The 9293-nt window shown below is 34.5% G+C and overlaps 1 pseudogene; it reads left to right on the top strand.

The window, feature by feature from the left end:
- The first annotated feature begins 3166 nt into the window (after window positions 1–3166).
- Window positions 3167–6748, top strand: LOC149170831 (protein NODULATION SIGNALING PATHWAY 1-like; annotated as a pseudogene).
- The last annotated feature ends 2545 nt before the right edge of the window (window positions 6749–9293 follow it).

Raw genomic sequence — 9293 nt, 5'->3', positions numbered from 1 at the left:
GGAGTCGTGGAAGTTGCAGATACGTCCATGCCAGCAGTTGAAACACCCACAGTAGCATCACCCAGAACAAAATCACTACCGTCGCAAAAACAACTGGCATCACCAAGGCAGAAGCAAACCAAGGAAGAAAGAATCAAGAAAAAGAAGGTGAAGAAGCCTGCCAAAATAGTGAAACCTAAAAAGAAACTTGAGTAGGTCAATATTGAAGAATAAGTGGAGGAAATACATGCGGAGGAAGGTGGCGTGATGTTCATCTCACCTTTTCACTCATATATCCCACCAATGAAGAGAAATGCCAAACCGGTAAAGGATTCTAAAGACGTGAAGTATGGGACACTCACACCACTGTTGATGGAAGTTGTGTCATTTTCAGGAGAGATATTAGGGAAACTATGGCCCCTCAAATTTATAGACTATGAATTTAATGACCGAAAGAAGTACCCTTAGTTTGCATCAGATAGGTATTTGCAGCAGGTTCACTACCCAGATAGCTGAGTGACGAGATTAGAACCACAATGGTGGGTGAATGGGTTGGTGTAGTAAAGATTGCTCAACATATTGAATGTGCCACACTTCAGTAGAAGCTTAGTAAACATAGTATGTGGGTGCCAATCATTGGTATTAATACATGATGGACACATGTGGACGGGGAATAAGATCCCCATAGACCAAATGTTGATCTGAAGGATCACTGGATTACCTTACCAAGGGAGAAATCCCAAGGAGGAGTTCGTGGGAAAGGATTAGGACCACTCTGTGGCAGAGAATATGAAGAAGAAATATGGGTTATTCAAAGGCAACCAAGCAGTTCACTTTGTTGCACATATTTTTGCCGGAAAGATCATGAGGAAGTGTTGCACAAATGAAGTTCCTGCATCGAAGGTGTCTTTAGCCGAGCAGTACGTAAATGGAGTCCAGTATAATTGGGCTGGATACTTATGCAAGGAATTCCTAGACGACTTCCGTGAGGTCCAGGAGAAAGGTACATCTTTCCATTATGCCTGGCTAATTTTGATCATTGCACTACTACAAAATGACTAATTAGTTACTAAAAAAATGACTAAAATTTGCATATAAACGACAATTTTTCAGTCGATGACCAGTAGTAGCTAATTTACAGTATCTTATAACACGGACAACTTTTAATCATTTTTAGCTTAGTCATTAATTGGTTGTTTGAATTTTATCCTCTAGTAGTATATTTAATCATAACTTTTGTCATTAATTTAGTCATTGATTTTTTCATTAATAGACACAATTAATGGCCAAATATACAACAAAATATATTACTATATGATCACCCGAGTAAACAAATTAATGACTAAATAAATATGACGAAAATGTTAGTCATGTTCTAAGATACTAGAAATTAGCGACTAATAGTCATATATATGAAAAATTTAGTCATCGCTTGAAACCAATTAATGATTAAAGAAATATGACTAAGTTTTGGTCGTGTTATAAGATATTGTAGATTAGCTACTCAAAGTAATATATATGCAAAATTTAGTCATCATTTGTAATCACAAATTTATCAATTATAGTAGTCGTTTATTTTTTTGGTGGTTTCATATTCATTATATAAACGATTGATTTAGTAATTTATATTCATTTCATTTAATTTCATTAATAATCATTATAAACAACTAATTTAGTAATTGTATATTCATTTTATTTGTGTTCATCGGTAATAATTTTAGGTGTTCATTATTAAACAATATAAATTAATTAATATGATTTTGAAAATAAATTAAAAAAAATGTCATACAATGTGCATGTTCATCTAATATGAAAACACAAAGTTACATATGTTAATTACAATACTAAATAATATCAATTACAACTATAAATAATTTCAACCACATAAATTATGTTATATGAAATGTCACAATATGAGTTTCCAACTTAATATTGGTTGGACTACAATTTACACATGAAATATTGTTTCATCACTTCAAAACATTATCATTGCGTTGTCAATGCATTGCAAGTAAATTCACCAACTCTAAAGACTTGACCATCAGTCTGTATGTGTGTTTCTCATGTGGAATATTGGCCTTAAAGGTATCACTAGATTGGTTCTCTTCTCTCTCTTTTTATGCATTTGTCACCCCAATGTTATTGTTCTCCTCTTTCTTCAATTCATGATTCTTACCATCAATACTGGGTTCATTTTCTGAAAATGAAATAATATACAATGTTGAGTATAAGACATGAAAGACGATGAAAATTGGAATATAAATTAAAGTGGACTATAAATAATTTATACAACATATACCTCAACATCAACAATGTCAATGTCATTTTCCCCTAGAAAAGCAAGAAACTCGAACAAGTTTTCTTTAGTTGGGTAATAGTGGTCGTTATGTGGCTAGATGACCTATACAAAAAAAAAAAATAAAACGTCACCATAAAAAAGAACACCTTAGGAACTTAGTATTCAACCTTCAGGAAAAGCTTAGGCACAATCATGCCAACTGAGTTATATGCTAAAAAGCTCGGGTTGTAGATAACCTGTGAAAACAAATGGAAATAAAAAGAAAACATATAATAAATAATAAATATAAAAAAATTGATGAGACAAATATAAAATCATTTTATTGATTTAAAAAATAACATAAAAATTAAAAAGAAATTAAAGCATATTAAAATAACATACAAAAAAATAAAAAAGGAAAAGCAAAATTTTGAAATACATGCACATGCATGATGTTGTTGAAGTCAAAAGAGCACGTGGTATATTTAAAGCTTTGAAGGTGGACATATGATTCATTATAGAAAATCATGGACTCATGAGGTAGGTGTGGTGCATTTGGGTCAGAGGAAAGTTGCATTGGTCAAAAAATTAGGCCCTAGTCATCCCTAAATGAAAAATTAGCTTAGACTAGTTGATCTGCCATGATGATTTAAGGTTGTAGCCAAGTCAATCTCTCAATGAACCATGAATGAAAAGTGAGCTCATGATAATTTACATGATTTAAGCATATAACCTCATGGAGTTGGTGTGCAGGTCAACATTTTTCATTTTCTTTTATGATATAAATAGGGTGAGAGGGGAAGGGAAGACTCAACTTCCAAGCAATCCATCTGCATATTCATCTTGAATTGGCCATTTTTGTCTTCTCAAATTCATAAATAGAGATTAGTAGGCCAAACATAGACTTTGATCATGGTAGAAGGTGAGGAGTGCAATGGGGGATATGGTTCTCTACTGGACTGGTTGGACATTAGTGATGAGAGCTCATCAATGGGGACTACCCCATCACAGACCAAGAGCATGAGGACTTCTGGGAAGTTTCACTGCCTACCATGGACATCCATCCTAAGACCTAGTTTGTTATGGAACCATCTTTCAACAACAATGATTCGGTTACCCCAGCTTCCTAAAAGGGCGATGTAGAGAGATTTTGGGTAGAACCTCTTGTGGTATGTTTTTGTATGGATATGATTGTTGATTTATTTTCAATTATGTATTTCTGGTAGTATATGAAATGTGTATACCCCGCTGAATATTTGTTTTGTTGGTAGGTTTTTGGTGTATCAAATTGAATTATTTTAATTTTGAGTTTCTGTTACTCTATTCTCTATGTGTATTTTTATTTATTTTGAAAATTATGTTAGATGCATAGCAACTGTGCCATTGAATTTCATATGCATGTAGTTCTTTGAAGCAATAGGTAATATATTCAAAGTGAATCTATTAGTCCCATGAATGCTAGAAGTGTTGTTAGGATAATATGAAGCAACCCATGAAGTTGTAACACAAATAGTGGACTCTAAAATCAGAGGTTAACATGCCACATGAGAAGGGTAACTATTTCGCCAAAATTGCCAAGGGAAGATGCATTAGGTATTTTCCCATCGAAATTTGTGAGGAATTCCCATTTTGTTGAAATTTCCCAAGAATTGTACCTGCCCTTATGCATCTATAAGTCATGAGGGGTGTGTATTATTTTTCTTCCTTTGAAATTCATAAGGGAAGCCCCTTTTGCTGAAATTGCCTAGGACTTGCACCCATCGTTGTTCTTTTGTAAGTCATGAGGGGTGTGTATCTATTTTTTTCCTTTGAAATTCATAAGGGAAGTCCATTTTTGCTGAAATTTCCTGGGACTTTAACCCATTCTTGTCCCTCTGAAATTCATCATGAAGGGTATGTATTTTCCCAAACTCACCTAGGAATTGTATGTTGGATCTTTGCTTTGAGGTTCATGTCATATGTCTAGGGCATAATTTCTCATCACTGTAATAATGCCTATACAAATATCCAATTATAATGATATTTTACTTGCTACTATAACCAAATATCTACATATATTGGGAGGCTCCCATACTTTCTGAAATGCTTATGTCATTCATTCGAGGTTCAAATTTGACTCTTTAATGCCACCTCGTCCACCATGTGTTGTCTCAACTACTAGACCACAATCCAATTAACATCATCTTTTTCCTATAATCATGCATTTGGAACTTTAAGAAAGGAGGGAGGGGGATGCCCCAATTCATGAAAAAATTTCACTAAAAATTCAAGTTTTAACAGTAAAGAGCTTTGTTGGGTCCAACTAAATTCATCTAAAGTTAATGTCATTTTAGTGGGGATATCTTTACTCACATCCATCTTCATGCAAATTCTAGCACATGGTACAATCACCTTTCCTTAAATAGGACCATTAGATAAGACACAAACTCTCTAAACTTTTTAGGAAATTTCTTTTACTATTTTTCATATGAGAGGCTCATGCTCTAGAATAGGCTCTAAAGCAAACAATTATAACATTTTAGTTGGGAGATCTTTACTCACATCCACCTCCATGCAAATTCTGGCACATGAGACAATTGTCTTTCCTGGAAGTGGACCACTAGAGAAGACACCAACTCTCTGAACTACATGTGAAATTTATTTTACTATTTTTCATATGAGAGGCTCATTCTCTGGAAGAGGATATGAAGAAGACAATTATAACAATTGAGTAGATTTACCCTCTTGTTATTTATGTTAATCTTCAAGAATTATTTTCTTATTCTGAGCAAATCAAAATAATTTGAAATGAGATATGTTTCTTTCTTCCCTTATAACTCCCCTCACCTTAAATGTCTATGTTATGGATTATACTATTCTAGGTAGACGATGGAGAACAAGACACTACTGATATTTCTGCTACTGATTTTTTTATTCATTCCACAACTTTGATCAGATAGATTTCTAATGTGCATTCTCTTATAAAACCAAAAATGATTAATATGTTTCTTTTTTGAATGCAGAATGATGTGGAGGATTCTACAAGATAACCAAGAAGAGAAAAAGAGCTAGAGTCTCAAGTGAATCTACCGAAGGAAAACTCTGGAATGTATTTGAAAATAATGCAGCCTCACCCCACACAGGAGAGAGTTTGGATCATCGCAATCACTGCCTCGCACCAGAAACTAAGTTCTATGCATGGAAAAAAAATAGACAATCAATTAGCTTTGGATGCCACATGAAACAAGAAAAACAATAGTAACAATAGAAACAACAAAGGCAGATCAGGTGGATGACAGACTAGTCCACCTAAACTTCCCAAGGAATTGAGATGGTTTGAACAACTACTAAAGCCTTGTGCAGTAGCTATAGACAACAATAGCATTGTTTGCATTCAACATCTCATATGGATCCTCCATGATCTTGCATCAATCTCAGGTGATGCAAACCATAGGCTTGTAGCACATGGGTTTAGAGCCTTCACTACCAAGATCATGCATCCTAACGGATCTCTTCCTTGCTCGAAATTCCTCTTTGAAAATCTAAATTTGTTTCACAGGGATTTCATCAAGTTTCATGAGGCAATTCCATGGTATCAATTGTTGTACACCCTAGCCAATAAATATTTTCTCGAAGCCTCTGAAGACCAAACCAATAAAGCTCTTCATGTAATAGACATTGGTGTTTTTCATGAAATACAATGGACCACATTCATGGAGGCATTGGCTAGAAGTCTAGCTAGGCTTCCTAGTCTCCAAAGGCTAACTATCATAGCAGACACTCTTCGGGCACCCTTTTCAGCTAGAACTCCTTCCAATGACTTCCCTAACCATTTGAAGAGGTATGCAAAGACTTTGAACCTTGATATGGAAGTCAATGTCATTGCACAACCCCTAGATTCCCTTACCAGGGAAATCCCTAGGGGTCAAAGAAGATGAGGCATTAGCTATTTGTGCACAATTTCATCTTCATCAACTCTTAGGGGAGGGCTTGGACAAAAATGAAGGCAAAGACAATTAGTTAACATTAGTTCCCCCTCGTGACAAGTTCATCAAATTCATAAAGGACCTAAATCCCTAAGTGTTTTTCTTGAGTGATAATAATATAGGGAAATTCATCTCCTGATTTCATAGAAAGATTTAAGAACTCTGTAGATCATCTATGGAGATTATTGGATTCCACCAACGTATGTTTCAATGGGAGAGAGTGCGAGGAGAGTTGTATGGTTGAAGGCAAGTCTGGCATGGGGTTAGTTAATAATGTAGGCTATGATAGTGCTTCTCGTGTGGAGAGAAAAGAGGGCCATTTGAAGTGGGTTACTAGAGTTAGGGAAGGGGGATTTTTGTGTCATATCCCTAGTGACAAAAAAATTCATTGTGCAAGATCCATTCTTCATAAACATGATTCAAATTGGAGATGCATTTAGAGGATGGGTGTATTTCTCTGTGGTCAAGGAGTCGTCCTGTCACCTTTTTCTCTTTGTGGAAGCCATCTTTGAACAAGTCCACATGAGGAAACTACTTCACTAGTAGAAAATGATGAAATTAGTGACTAGGTGACTAAAAAAGTTAGTCACCGCAATTATTTCAAGTGAATTACTACTAAATTTGAGAAATTTTAAGTGACTGAACTAAAAATGACTAACTTAAATGACTAATTTAGTCAAGGGATAAAATATATGACTAGATAATAAGTGACCAAACTAAAAGTGACTAACTTAAATGACTAATTTAGTCCAGGACTAAAATATATGACTGGATAATAAGTGATAAAATTCACTATCCATCATAGAGGCCATAAAACCCATTCTTATTATGCAAAACATATTAATTATGCCCTTATTCCCATTCTAATATCTTGTTCATGGACATTAAACATGAGAAATACTTGTTTTAGTCCTAAGGCCCTTTTTCATTCCTTGGCCAAGATATAAGCCCTAACTCCCATATATGATGTGGAAAACCTCATAATGGAACCCTTATCCTAGATAGAGGCATAAAATCCCTCAAAGGGGATTTATATTGTTCTTTATGGTCTTTTTCATGTAGTGTAAGCCAAAGAAGTTTTGTTTTGGGCTTGAGGCCACTGTTTCCATCCCTTTGCCATGGTACAAGCCTAAGACCCATTCTTATTATGTAAAACATACTAATGACACTACAGATCCCCCATAGAGGCCTAAGATTCCCTATAGAGGTCATGTGTGGTTCTTTGAGATCTACTTCACAAAGCTTAATCATAAAATATTCAAATAAGGCTTGAGCCCCTTAGCTTCCTATTTTGACCAAGCCTGCACTTGTAAGCATGATATGTGATTTGAAAGCCTCCCAATTTCATTAAGGTCTAATGATGAGGCTCCAACACTCATAAAGGTGTGAAAAACCTTTGAATGATAAAAACATCCCGCCGAGGGGTCAAAGAATATCCCTTAGAAAGTATAATTAACGTGCTGGTTTGAATCCTTTTTAATGACCAGTAATTATTTAGGACTTAAGTAACTTTTCTTTTTAATTTCCTTTCATGGCCAAAGTGAAGGCCATGAGACCCATTCTTATTATGTAAAACATACTAAATGCCCATATTCCTGGCTAAAGGTCTTGTTCATGGACTAAGGTTCTTATTTCCCTCTCGTAACCGTAACATAGACGCTAACTCCCATATGTGGTGATAAATACCTCCTATGGTGCCGATATGTCGAATTCAGACCAAAGATCCATTAAAGAAGATCTATGTGGTTTTTAAGTCTAGATCATAGCGCTTGAGACTAAAAAGCTTATTGTAAGGCCTAATTTCCTTGTTTACCTCCCCTACCCATAGTGCATTACTTGATTCCTATACATGGTGTGAAAAAATTCCTAATGGGATTGATATCCCATATATCCCTAAGATTATTTAGAGATGATCTATGTAGTTTTTCAATGCCAAATTCATGGCCCTTGAGAATGAGAAGGTTCATTTTAGAAGGCCTTTTCTCCTTCCCTCATACTAATTCTTATTATGAAAAGAGTAGTAATGGTGCCCATATTCCTAGTCTAAAGCCCTTTTCATGTCCATTGGTTAAGGCCTTGAGAGTTATTTCTAGTGTGCAAAATCTGGAAATGTTGTGCAAATATTAGTAAAGATAAGAGCCCTAATAGAAATCCTTCCATTCGTCATAACCTATCATAATGGTAAATTTGGGAAATTGGCCTCATTGTGATAGGTAGAAGCTTAGTTCAAATAAATAATAATTTCCAAACCTTTGGGATGGTGTATGTTATCATAAATTTATAAGTCTACGTTAAAACATCAAGAAACCTTGACATGATTTTAATATTGAGTATTTTGATTTATCTAAATACATCATAAATGGTGGAAATATAAACAACTAAAATTTCAAGAAGGTTATACCCTTCGACACCTCAACACATATATCACTGCATAAAACTACTAATTACATTGACTGAAACTTAAATTTTACATGTTAAATAATTTATATATAACTTAATATCTTGTTTATTTTTATTGAATCCTTCCTTTAATACTAGTATAATTTATCATTTTAAATATTAAATAATTTATATATAACTTAATATCTTTTTTTTTTTATGAAATCTTTTATTTACTACTATGTATAATTTATTGTTTTAAAAATTAAAAAAGGAAAAATGACCCATGGTATTTGAAATGGCCATCTCTATTAAAAAAAGAAATGAGAAGATCATGTTTGGTGAATTAAAATTTGTGTCCTGTTGAGTTTGGAACAATGGGTTGTAATCTGAAGTGAGATAAAACCTAGTGGATCAAGATTACTGGAACATACGCCATTATCTAGTTTGTTATAGGTGTTACTCGCAGTTTCCAATAATGAAAAAGCCAAGTGATTTAGCGCGAAAGCATGGCGGCAAATTCTACCTAGGCCAAGAAAAATAAAGGTTTCATCATAAAACTACAGGGTTTGAAGGAGGTCAAAATTGCATGGTTGAATGGGCGATTTAAGGGTTGAATCTCCATTTACTTGTGCGGTCGAATTAGAAACCCTTGAGGCTAAGAATCACAACAGATTGTTAATTGGTAGCAG

The sequence above is a fragment of the Pinus tabuliformis genome, chromosome 4_2 (genome assembly GCF_031772625.1).
Source record: "Pinus tabuliformis cultivar Carrire ecotype Pingquan chromosome 4_2, CPIR1, whole genome shotgun sequence".
Lineage (NCBI taxonomy): Eukaryota > Viridiplantae > Streptophyta > Pinopsida > Pinales > Pinaceae > Pinus > Pinus tabuliformis.
The sequence above is the reverse complement of the archived record's forward strand: the minus strand, read 5'-3'. Positions and strand labels throughout refer to the sequence as shown.